Source organism: Phocoena sinus, chromosome 14, assembly GCF_008692025.1.
Source record: "Phocoena sinus isolate mPhoSin1 chromosome 14, mPhoSin1.pri, whole genome shotgun sequence".
Lineage (NCBI taxonomy): Eukaryota > Metazoa > Chordata > Mammalia > Artiodactyla > Phocoenidae > Phocoena > Phocoena sinus.
In genome coordinates, this window is record NC_045776.1 from 68158779 (window position 1) to 68172424 (window position 13646).

The 13646-nt window shown below is 36.2% G+C and overlaps 1 protein-coding gene across 5 annotated transcripts in view; it reads left to right on the forward strand.

Moving 5' to 3' along the window:
• Positions 1 to 13646, forward strand: part of TTC28 (tetratricopeptide repeat domain 28) — a 609537-nt gene that overhangs the window by 273472 nt on the left and 322419 nt on the right. The window contains exon 1 of one of the 5 annotated variants that reach the window (XM_032603710.1): positions 833 to 945. The exons of the other annotated variants lie outside the window; for them this stretch is intronic. The gene's annotated coding sequence lies outside the window, so the exon portion shown is untranslated. Of the gene's footprint in view, positions 1 to 832; positions 946 to 13646 lie in introns of those variants that run through there. 5 annotated transcript variants of the gene reach the window in all.

Genomic DNA, 13646 nt, shown 5'->3' on the forward strand with positions numbered 1-13646 from the left:
AAGCTCCACATGTTTGGAAGTCAGCTCCCAAACAGCTGGGTATATCTACCGCCTGTGGAGGTCTGTCTGTTCTGATTCAAACATGGAGAAGTTGTTCTAGTTCTTCTAGGCTTCAGGGAAGGCTTACTTCCTCTCAGGTGAGAGCTAATTCCAAGGATTTTAGGAAATCTCTGTGCTCTATCTTGGGCCCAGATAACCTCTGGAGGCCTGTGAGGCTAGGCCCACACCTGGTACCCTCTGGGAGCCCCAGGGAGTGCTGAATATCATCTCTTTCCCTTGACCCTTCAGCTACATTCCACCTTTCAAGGACAGGAGGCAGATGGGAGGATTTGAGGCCACTGTGCATGTGGGGAAGGGCTAGAGTTTCATCTACTGGTTTCACATTTTTTTTTGACAACCTGAGACCACATCTTTCTACAGTTGTTTCTAGTATCTAAGAGTGTAATGGTTATTTTCTTCTATAGATTTTACCCAAGGGTGAATCTTCTCCTATCATAGCCCTCAAGCACTAGGTGGACTGTCTGAAATCAAGGTACAGGTTCTATCTAGACTGACTTGGAATCGTGGAAAGGCATGTGTTTGGCTCTTTCCTGCTTGCTTCAGACTCAAGTGGCAAGCCTGCTTTTGGTTTTGATTGGTTGGTGCCCATCTGATAGTTCTGAAGGGAGATGTCAAAACCCCATTGCTTTAAGTCTCTCTCTCTCGCAATGTGTGAGATTGCATAGGTGCTGTTCTTCCCACTGCCCTTCCTAGTGGGCCTCACCTGCTCCAAATAGGTTAGGAGTAAATTTGATGATCTGGGGCATTAGGTGTTCTATGCATGTATATTGTTGCTGAGTAATGTACTGATGATTGCTTCTCAAGCTGCCTGTGGTGAGACTCTATTACGAAACTCTAGGGATGAAATACGAAATCGAATGGAGTGCATGTAAATGAAGAAGAGTGGTAAGTAGAAGGAGCATGTACTGAGGAGAAAAGTGATTTTCAGGAGCTTTTCCTTTAAAATCTTTAGTTTGTTTCTACCCTGATCACGTCACTGAATGTTTTTTGAATTTTTTGCTTGCTTGTTTTTTGACTTTTAATTTTTTTGTTTTTATTTTTGTGTTTTTTTCCTTTTGATTTAAGTTGATTTCTTTCTTTCTGTGCTATGCAGTATGCTTGTCCAGTGCTCTCCCGCAGCTCCTACCCCATCCCCTGGAACAAGGGGATGGGCACTTATTTTTACCCTATTCTCTCCCTGCTCCCCTTCCTCTATATTATCTGCATTGTCTGTATGTAAAAAGTCCTGTATGTTACAGAGATTGTCCATCTGTGGAGTGTATACCAAGGATGGCTATTAAGCAGTTTTCATGGATATTTATTTCAACAAGTCCCACTCCTTGTCACTCGCAAGGGCTACTGTCGGCCACCTGCCCTAGCAGGTGGTAGCTTTTGGATCTTTCCCCCATAGTCTGTGGCCCATTTTCAGCCAGCTTGGATCTCTTGTTCTCAAATTCTGTTGAGAGTTTGGAGTTGTTGTGGCCCTCCTGGCTTTTAGAAGTTTCCAATTATCATAGAGTGGACCCAGTGTTTCAAATAAGAGCTGTTGGCCAGCACATGTCTTCATCCCCAGCTATTCAAGTTGCTGTCCGTGATCCAGTCGGACACATTAGAGTGAAAGCAATGCACAACCACTTTGACGAGGTTGGTAATCTCTGGCATAAAGGATGATCAACTATGAACTGAGAGGGGGATAGTTAGTTAGGCAAACCTGAGGTAATGTCCCAAATCTGCCACCTGTTACCTTCTGGCCTTAGACATTTTATTTACCCTTCTGAACTTTAATATCTGCTAGTAAAATGAGCTAATAGTACCTATTTCACAGATTGTTGTGGAGATGAAATGATACCATATATGAAAGGTAGCCAGGGTAGTGCCTGACATTTAATGTTTGTTTTCCTTTCTTTCACACAAGCCGTCCCTACCACCAGCTCCCACCCCGAAGATTTAATAAGAACTCAGAAGTTTATAAGGGAAAATGAGTGTTTCACATTAGTTATATGAAATAATTTGCCTGTGAATGCTGACTTTTTTTTCTGAGAGAAGGTTTTAACATTGAATAAATTCCCTGTTATTTAAAATGCTTCAATAAATTTTGTTTGAAGTAAAGATGATGGTCTGTGTAACTGCTTAAGATCCCTTCAAGCCCTGTAATTTTATAATTCATTGTTATCTTTGAAAAACCAATATAATATGCCTTTCTGGGTTTTAAGTTCTAATATTTATGCAGTAAAAGTTTTTGAAAAAAAAAGAGTGAGCTTCATAAGAATTTTTTCTTGTTTATGTACCCGGAGCATTAATATTTTTGTGATGATGTTTTCTCTTAAAAATAAAAACAACTAAAATTTAGAGTTTCTTGCCTTGGGCTCTGTGAGCAAACTCAGGCAGACAGATCCATAAAAGGTCATTGCAGGCACCTCAGCTAATTCAGTGACCGTAGCTCTCTGAGATGAGTGAGGCTGAGGGAAATGGGAGGGAAGGAGGGCTGGGAAAGGAGATGGTTCAGGACTTGAGGACTCAGTAGTCCCACGTGCTGTGTAAGGATCTTCAGAGGGTGATTATTAGCATTTTGGCAGCAGTTATTTTTTTTCCCTGTGAGTTTTTTTTTTTCAGGGGTCTAGCTTTGGAAGTTCTGTTAAACCAGCACTTTATTGGCTATAATATGACATATCCGTTTGTGGTTCCAAATATTTGTGGTTGTTGTGTTTGTTTGTTTTAATTTCAGTTCCTGTGATATTAAGACCAGCTGATTAAAGTTATTTATTTCAGTAGAGAAAGGTATTATGACTAAACTGTGCTGAATAAAACTTCAGTCAGGGCAGCAGCATACTTCCATGGAAAGAGCAGGGCCTTTGAAGTTAGATCTGAGTTTGAATCCCAACTGAATTGCTTGAGTGTGTGTGACATGGGGTAGCTGCTCAGCCTCTCAGAGGCTCCTCTCCCTCACTAGAAAAATGAATTGGTAATTCTTATGGTTTAGGGTGGTTGAGAGCATTGATTTATGTCAAGTGTCCTATATGTAAGGGTATCCCCATGTTCTTCTACTTCCCCTTCCACTCCTTATTCATAAAAGAATTCAACCTCTGGTTTCATGTGGGGCCAGGGCCTTTCCAGCTCCTTTGGAGATGAAAGGAGAGAAAAAACCCTCCCTTTCTCCTCCTAATTAAGGTCAGAGAGACTCATTTTCTCACCCCTTTGGGAAACTTCCCTATCCCAATGGGCTATATCTTATTTCATGCAGATTATAGAATTAGGATGATTATAAAATAACTTTGAGAATAGGGCATAAGTGGAGTGCTTGTGTGGTTGTTAATTGTAATAATTCTCATTGCTAATAATAACAATCAGAAGAATGGATTTATTATTTTCAGTTATGTTTTCTTTAAACATTCCAAATCTTTTAACATGTTAGAGACTCAGTCCTACAATTTCCTTAATGCTTTCAGATTCTTTAGTTTGACAGGTGGTATCATGATTTAATACTAGCAACAAGGTATTTGTTGTATGTTAATTCTTAAGCCTATTTCAAAAAGACCTTAATATCTGATTATTTTAATCAGATAGGAAAGCTGAAGAAATTTTGAGTTGAGATTATTTTAAAGGAAGCATGGTTGAATTTGCTGTTCTTTTCTTGGTAATGTTGCTTCAGGTAGTGAATGTTTCATTATTCTCTCTGGTCAGTGGCTGTTCTTTAAGACTCAGCTTGAAGGCACTTGTTTGAAATGTAGTCTAATTTCTGACTTGTGTTGCAAGACACCACACTAAATTTCTGGACCTGTGATGACAGGATTGGTGATGGTTAGCACACTTTTTCGTAGACATAGAGCAGAAGCCAAATGACTAGTAGAATGACTAAGGCTGTTTTAAAATAGTAAATGCTATTTGTTTGTATAGAATTTTATAATACTGCTAAAGGGTAATTGGGGATATATACATATGTGGTTATGTTCATGTATAAGCAATAGCATATACTTAATGTTGAAATAAAGAATTCTTTTCTTTGTCCTTTCTGTATGCTCCCAAGGAAATTAAAAATACCAGAACACTGGGTTAATCCAAGTTTTTACTGTTCATGTAATTTTTTAAATAGGTAGAAGCTAGTTTTATATCGGCATTTGAAAGCTATAGAGCAGCTGTACTGGTGTGCAGAATACATAACTCAGTGAAAATGTTGCTGTATACAGACCCCAAAAGATGTTTATAGATGGTTGCACATGTTCCAAATTAAATTATATTCATCTCCAGTGCCACATTCTACAAGTCTCACAAAAAGGACTTACTGGTGCTCCATAAAAGTAATCCTTTGAATTCTTGAATTAGATTTAGGACAGTGTTACTCCTCTGTATCACAAACTTTTAAAGACGCATGTGACTTTCCCCATCCAGGATTTTCTGTTTAATCTCTATTGTGTTTTAATCTATATTTAAACAACTTTGTGGATTATACATTTTGGAGATGGTTCTTACTATGAAGTAAATCTGTAATTTAATATGCATCATTCATAAGGTGTTGTACTTTTTCATTATGTTTACATGTGTATGTATGTTCCCTTTGCCACCAACTAGAAGTTGTCACAGTGAAAATACTTCTTTTGCTTAACTTTCTTTTTTTGGTGAGAATTAGCCTGGTTCTCTAGTAGCAGAGGCTGATGTGAATTAAAAGGTTTTTGGAATTTCCTCTCATGGGTCTAATAAAATTTGTAGTTTAGGTCTGAGTTTGTATATGTTAATTTCTCACATTCATTTGAAAAATACTTTATACTTTAAGCTATTCTAGTTTCTCTTATCTGGCTAGTTTCCATTATATAGTTATAATACGATCAACAGTTTGTTCTACAAATTAGACATGCTGCATGGATACATTTATCTGATAAAACTGTGGTATGCCCTCAGCTCTGATATACAAATTTGATTGGATCTGTATGAAAGATATGTTCTTAACACATGCTTTTACACATATATGCATGTACATATAATTTTACACATACTTTTTTGCATGTATCATACATATATAAAATCTAAGTGTCTTACAAATTAATTTCATCTTGCTTTGTCCACTTTTATCTGTGACGTTTATATAACCAAATGACTATTTTAAATCAATTTAAACCAACATAAAAAATTAGAGAAATTCCAAATTTTGTAAAATAATATATGTTTGAATAGAAAAATATTGGCAATATATAAGCTAAAATGAAAGTGATGATCTCTGGGTAGTGAGATTAAAGGATGAACTAAATTTTTGTTATGCTTTTTATTTTTCCTAAATTTTCTGGAATGAACATATATTCGTTAATTAGAATAATATAAATCATTTAAAAAATAATATTTATTTATCTTTTTATTTTTGGCTGCATTGGGTCTTTGTTGCTGCACACGGGCTTTCTCTAGTTGTGGTAAGTGGGGACTACTCTGTTGCGGTGGCTTCTCTTGTTGCGGAGCTCGGGCTATGGGTGTGTGGGCTTCATTAGTTGTGGCACGTGGGCTCAGTAGTTGTGGCTCACGGGCTCTAGAGCACAGGCTCAGTAGTTGTGGTACACAGGCTTAGTTGCTCCACGGCATGTGGGATCTTCACGGACCAGGGCTCGAACCCGTATCCCCTGCATTGGCAGGCGGATTCTTAACCACTGTGCCACCAGGGAAATCCCTAAATCTTTAAAATAAGATAAATGTAGGGAATTCCCTGGCAGTCCAATGGTTAGGACTCTGCACATTCACTGCCAAGTGCGCAGGTTCAATCGCTGGTTGAGGAACTAAGATCCCACAAGCCCCCCGGTAAGGCAAAAAAAAAACAACCAAACAAACAAACAAGATAAATGTAGTTTAAATTTTTTTGAAAGAAACATTTGAAATTTATTCTACCTTTTAGTTGAGAAATGTGTTTTTACTTGATTACTAATGTGATAAATATATTAGCATAAAAATTTTGAGTTTAAATTATGAAATTAACTGTAAAATAATTTTTTAGTAATATTAACTTTTTATTGTACCATCACATTAGCATGTTAATTATGCTCTGAGAACATAGTTCTCTAACCTAGTCCATATGTAGCAATTAGGGAATTTAACACAAGAAACAATTTTAACTTTTATAAACCAAAGATCAGTAACTTTTTTTTTTTTTTGGCTGCACCACGCGGCTTGCGGAATCTTAATTCCCCGACCAGGGATCGAACCTGTGTCCACTGCAGTGGAAGCACAGAGTCCTAACCACTGGACCACCAGGGAATTCCTCAGATCAGTAACTTTTTATTACAGAGTTTTGAAGTATGTTCAGAGTACAAATACATACCAAAATTGACTAACATTAAAACGTGTTTATGATATAATCTGAGCTAGTTCAAAATTGCAAAAACCCCTAAGGAAAGAATTAGGAAGTCTGACAAATTCCAAGAGAAACATGAAATTTACTCATGTTGTTAGACTTTGCAATTAATTGAGCAGCTTTTTTTTCTTCCTCTATTGTTTTGATGTATTGGTCTCCAAATGCCCACAATTTTTGTTTGCATTTATCTTCAATTCATCTTAATTAGGGAGCTGAACAAAGGCAGTACTCTTTTGACCTTAGAGTTAGATGCTGCTTGGGATCCTCAGGGCATTAGTCATCATTAGGATTGTTTTAGCCTCTTGAAGATGCTACAGGTTGTACTCTTTGGAGACTTTAAAGTATTTTCTCTTCCTAGTCATCTAGTTTAATTCAATATTTCAGGCTATATTTAACGCTGGAAAATGACATCTGGACAATAAAAAAAATGTGATATTTTCAGAGCATTCGTTAAACCTGTAAAATGTTATTTTCTCTACTCTGGTCACTTTATAGAGGACCTTAATTGTAGACCCTATTTATTAGAGACTCTTGAACGCATAAATCAATTTTGTCATTTTCTTTTGTCTAATGATAATGTGATTTGTTAATAATTACTCTAATAACTTCCAGTTAATGAGAATTGTGACTTCATATTAGATTCCTTCTAATTAGTACTTTGTCATTTTACATCATCAGAAAATGGTGTTTACTGGTCTGGAAGTAAGGAAAGAGTTCCATTTGGCAGTAGGTGGTTCATTAACACATGGAAAGAAATAGACTGGCTCACACCCTTCTTGCCAATTGCAAGTGTTTTTGTTAAAAGGGAAAGCTTGCCCTGCCTTGGGGGAAGGATGGTGGTGGCAGATATCTTATCCAGGACTCTTATGTTAGGTTTACTTTTTGGAAAAAAATGTTTGAAAAAGAGACATTGAAATGAAACCAAGTATGATAATCACAAGATTCCAAATGATAGTGAATGTGGAAGTATTAAGGAGAAATTTAGGACGCCTCAGCAGTTAACCACTCTATAAATAATTAAAGAAGATTACATTTCATAGAACAGGATTTTAGGATGTTACACAGTTCTAAAGACCCTTAAGAGATCATTTAACCCAACCCCTCACTTTAGAAATGATGGAATTGAGGCTGGGAGAGGGAAAGTAATTGAAATTCATATAACTGGTCATTACAAGGCTAGTACCAGCCCAAGGTTTCTTTACTACCTGTCTAGTGTTCTAGTTCACTACCATATATTATCACTGTCTTAATTAGTGTGCGATCAGGAAGATTAGGCTAAATGTGATTATGATTGAACTAGAGGCTAGAAAATACAGTGATTTGTTTTCTTTAGGTTTGTCAGAAGTTTGGTATAAAATTAGGCCAAAGAACTTTAACTTCTTTCACCATAATTGACAAAGTAAGTGATGAATAAGTATAAGGATTTTTTAAAATTTGGCATATAAATGCTTTTTAAGTTAAATGTCATAGGAATAAGGAGCCCAATTGTGTAATTTAAGAGATTTTCCTGTTAGGCATAAGTGTAGCTACTCTAGAAGTGTGGATAGAGGCACAAAATGATCAGGTCAGAATTGAATGCTAGCAGAACAGTGAACATAACCTAGTTCATTTTCATATGCAAGACACCCCCTGGTATAGGACAGAGGGACATTCTTACTTCATCGCTTGAAATGCTTTCTCTGCTGTTGCAGTGTGAGACAAACAGCTGAAAAGATCAGGTTTTGAGTGGATACTAATGTCTCCAAACTATTTTATTTCAAGTATACTGATATCTGTATACTGTTATATCTATTTATGTTGAAATCTAGAAGCCTTCACTCTCAGGGGAGGATGAGTGAGACAGCAGGAAGAGATCAACTTTCTAAGCCTCCCTTTTTGTTTTTATTACAAGGTGTTTGTACAGTTGTTACTTTTGTCCAGTTAAAAAAAAATTATTCAGATTGTTTGAAATAAACAAAAGAAAATTTGAATGATTTTCAAATAGACTAAATTGACCTCTTGTAATTTAAAATGGTTTTATTTTTGTTTGCATTGGCTCTACTTATTGCACTTAAATATTTCTTCTGGAAGGACCTCTTCTGATCTGTGGTCTCACTGGCAAATGAAATCAGTGTAAGCACTTGAATTTCAAATGCATGTCTTTTACATTTAAATTGCTGTTTTCTGCTGTAGGAAGAGCTCATGAAAACCATCTATAGTTCATAAGACTGGACTCTTGCAGTGAAATTAGAGGCCATTAGAACTATTGGTCTTATTTCCAACTGAATTAGTTAACTGCCTGTTAAGGCTCAGAGCTTATTGACCAATAGGCATTTATTACCCTGGCCATAACGACACAATGATTTCTATTAAATTCCAGAGTTTATGGGAATAAAAAAGAGGTCTTGCAAAGAAAGTGGTTAGTGGCTGCATTTAATTATTAGGATTAATTAGGCATTTAAATGTGGATATAAAGTATGTTTTAAAAACACGTATTTCTGTTTCATTGCTCTGAGCCAATTGCTGAAGGGAATGAAGATTTTGTTGTTCTTTCTTGAAAGTACTTCTGGTTCTCTTGTTTCACAGTGTATATACTGAAATTGCTGAGCCATGTCATCAGAGAGAACTTATCAATAGTACAGGGTTTTTGGTAGTTTAACATTTGCCATTAATAATATTCAGGATAATTTTGAAAATAATCAACATGGTTGGTATAGGATATTAAGTGTACTCTCTGGGAGCTTAAGAAAATGATTTGTCTTTTTTTTCAAGGACTTTTAACGTGAGAACTTCAGAACCTTTATTTCTATCTCTTCTATATTTTTATTTAATTATAGTCACAATTGTATAATTAATAAGGATTCTTTACATAAGATACCAATTAAATTAGGAGCTTTGTACATCATTTTTGAACTTGTAGTGGTTAAAAATGTATCTTAGAAGCTAGTTAAAATAACTTCTTAAAAAATTAATGTATCCTGAAAGAAGGTAGAGAGAATGACAGATTATGAAGTGGAACCTAGTTTTTAAGCCTTTGGGATTCTATCCATTTCATTAAATGTTGATGTGGGATCTGAATATTCATCTCTAAGACCATATGAAATGAAAAGCTGTGGAATCAGAGCTACTTCTCTGTAGAAGACTCATTTGCAAGTATCAGCCAAGATTCCTTTCAAACAACTTGAAATGGGTTTCTTAATTTGCTTAAGAAGTGTACTTTCAGGAACTTGATGCAACTAAGTTCATTTGCATTTCCTCTGGACAAAATAAATCCACTTCATTGATACTGGTTTGGATAATTTCTCCCCAAGGGGCTGTGCATCTTTTTCAAACTCCGAGGTCCAAGAGCATTATGGGTAAAGCTTACTAGGTTAAATTCATATCTGTCCTGGCTAGGGAGCTTGCTGAGCCCGTAAGAGATGTAAATATAGATTTAGTCTTCTGGATTTCAGTGTCTAAGGAAAGGAAGGAGGAGAGAACTGAGATTTTGAAAGACATTGAGTTCAAGGAATGAATTTGGAAGCAGTCAGGATTACAAATTTAGGAAAAGCAGAATGAGAGGTGTGCTAGCAGGATGGAATTCTTTACTAATATATTTATTGATGGGTAGATTATATGTCTATGGTAGGCTATATGTATTTAGATATGAATTAAAAAAAAAAACCCTGCTTTTGAAGAACTCATTTTCTGTTAATTTGTTATTTGTTTGTTCATTCATTCATTCATTCAGTAATCATTGGGTAACTACTCTGTGTGAAACACCACATTGGAGATACAAAGATGAAAAATCATTGTTTCTGCATTTCAGGAGCTTTTGGGTTGTGAAATGTATTTCTGACATTCCCATTTGGAACACGAAAAAAATGTTCCTTTATAAATGCTGTTTTAAAGGGAAGCTGCATGTTGTAGGAATGGAGACCTGGCTTCAGAGCCAGGCAGTTCTGGGTTTGAATCTGTTCTGTCATTTACAAGCTCTTCCCTTGGGCAAGTTATTTAACCTTTATCAGCCTCAGGGTCCTTATCTTTAAAGGAAGACATAATAATCTACCTTGCAGGATTATTCAGACTAAATAGGATTACTTGCGTGGAAGTGCTTGTCACATACTAATGAATATCAGTTCCATTTCTTTTCCTTTCTGTAATATTGCTAGTCTTGTAATCCAGTGGCATTTTCTATGAAGTAGGTCATTGTGAACTGGCTGGATAATATAACTACCCTTTACAGGATAGTTTTTTTTTAATGGAAAAATGCTTAAAACATTCTGAACAACTGGCTTGAAAATGAACTTTTAGAAAACAATTCCTCTGTAAATTGGGGAGGATCCATATTCAATTTTATATGCACTTGTTCATATGTTACTTTGAAACAATTCTTTAATTATTTAATGTGCAGCTTTTACATATGTTCCCAAGTTGATTATATGCTTTCTGAAAGCTGAGATTAATTATCTCTGCTTATATATCTCTGTAGCACTGAATACATGATACATGGTAGTTAGAGAATATGTTATTGATGAAAGGTTAAAGTTACAGAAAAATGCCAAAGGTGAATTTAATTAAAAATATGAAATCATTTTGACTCTGCAGTTTAAAACTTGTCAACAAATAATACTAGAAAATAATGTTTCAATTTAAAAGTTTTATAAAAAGAGAGCTTAAAGGATAGAGGGTACAATGTTAGCAATTTGTGACCTTTGAAAGAGGTGCGAATCACACCATTGCTGCACCAAAGGTACCTGTCAAATAGCGCACCAGAATTATGTGCAAGAAGAATCTAACAGGTCAAAGAACAACATTAATCTGGAACTGTTTAGCCAGTCGAGGCATCAGTTGTCTGTGAATGTTATTCTTTGTGCATGATTACCAAGACATAGATTTATTAGTAGAGTTATGCAGTTGTATTCAGTTGTTGTGCTTGTTTTCACGTGATTTTGTAACATACAGATAATACCACTGAACAGGTAATTTTTTGCACATTGATATTATACCTCAATAAAATTTCTGAATATTTCTCAATCAAAATAATTTATTAAGTTTTCTAGTTATGTAAGAACTGCTGTGCTATTCTGATGGCTCTTTTGAAAGATAATTCATTAACCCTATTTCTGCTGTTTCTGGTTTGGAATTGCTGCCATAATTTTATAGGAATGCCTCACCAATAGGACTGTTACACAGATGAATGAAAGCATCCTGTGCTTGTTGGCAGGCACTAAGTAGGCTCTAAGCAAACTGAAATTCGTTGAATCTTAGCAGGGCTATTAAGAAAATAAGTACAAATTGTCAGGAGAAGAGAAATTTGTTCCTTAACATCATCACTTGACTCTTGGGTAAGAAATGTTAGGCAAGAAAGAGACTGTTTCAATTTGTCATCCTCCTGAGACCTCAAGATGTTATCTGCAGTGCTGAAATAAACCATTCCTTTCTATAAGCAGAGAAAATAGAAAATGGTTTATGCCCAGATTGGTCCATTTAGTTAGGAGGACAGTCACATAAATAACTACCTAAGAAAACAAAAACAAAGAAGGAAAATGGGAAACCTGAATCCCTGGCATAGACCCTTTCAGGATTAAATCTCTGTAAATACTATGTGCAAAACAGAACTGCTGGTTTAGGGTAACTGTGATGTGCTAAGAGGAAGACATTGTGAACTTTAACCTTTCTTTACCTTAGTTTTTCTATCTATAAAAATAAAAGCCATTTTCTTTTCATGTCTCATAGGGGAAAGCTAGATTAGCTCATGATTGAGAGAAAGCACTGGCATCAAGGGGTTACAGAGATGTAATGAGGATAATAACGTAATTACTGAACATGTGTCAGCAGTAGGATGTGACTATTTAGAAGTGCATAAGGTCCCAGGATGTACACAGACAGAGAAAGAGCGTATATCAACTGTACTTGTTGACATCAAGTCCTATTTATTACATTTCTGTGACTTAGTTATTTTTCTTTAAGGTATATAAATATATCTACCTTAGTGAGACAGGAGAATCTTTGGGGGTGAGTCATAGGATAGCAGGAAGAAAGTGGGAGGCAGCATGATGTAAGTGAAAGAGTATGGATTTTGGCATCAATCCATCCTGATTGAATTTTTGCCCACGAGCTGTGCAACTTGAGCAAGTTTCTTTACTTCTCTGAACTCTTCAAGTTCTTCATTTTAAAAATAGAGTTGATAATGCCTACTTTCCAAAGTCATTATGGGAACTAAATGACTCATCTCATGCCATTCTTTCCCACTGAGGTGGGGTTCTTTGAATTCCATGAGTATACTACACTCTTTCTAGTCTCAGGCCTTTGCACCCCTTCCTGCAGTGCTCTTTCCTTGGTTGGCTTCTTACCATCCTTAACTCTCAGCTTAAATGGTACCTTTTCTGGGTATGTTTTAAAATAACGTATGTCTCCCCCACCAGTTATTCTTTATTACTCTACATGTTTTGTTTCTTTATTATACTTTCACAACTTATTTTATTTTTTCACTGTGTATTTGTTTCCTCTTGCACTAGATATGAGCTTTAGAAGTGCAGAGACAGTGTCTATCTTCTCTCCCTTGGGTTTCATTGGCACAGGACGTGGCATGGAGCTAATCATGCAAATATTTGTTTAAAGAATGAGTGAATGAATGTAAAGCACCTGGAAGAGTGTTGGTAAATTAGGAGGCACTTAATGAGTAGTAGCTATTATGGTTATTGTTAGTAATTGTACCACTACGCATAGGTGTAGGTATCCATTCTTTCTCTGCTTCCTGCCCTAGAGCTCCAGGAGAGAGCAAAGAACAGTAGAGCTCTTGCACATTTGCCACTTCACTGGGTGTCACAGCCAAGGGGAAAATGGTTTCCTTTTCCTCAAATTAAAATTAACAATCAGTTCTGGTTATTCAAGGTGGTTATTATGTTCTGTGAGTTGAGCAAATACTGAGTTAGCAAATACTGAACCATTGCTCCTATGGGAAATACAGGGTTAGGTTCCTGCAAGTCTCTGGTCACAACATTTTTGTCAACTGATCAACACAAAACTTTGTTTTATGTGTGCTTCTGTTTAAATATACCTGAGTTAATATATATTGTTGATTCATTAACATTGAACTCATGGCCAGCAGCACTGTAAATCATTGCTGAGCAAAGCTTATCTAACACATGTATTTTCTCTCTAAGGAACATAACAGGTTTGTACTTAGGAACACTCTAGCACTACACTTGGGGGCCATTTAAAACTGAAAACACGGGCTTCCCTGGTGGCGCAGTGGTTGGGAGTCCGCCTGCCGATGCAGGGGACACGGGTTTGTGCCCCGGTCCGGGAGGATCCCACA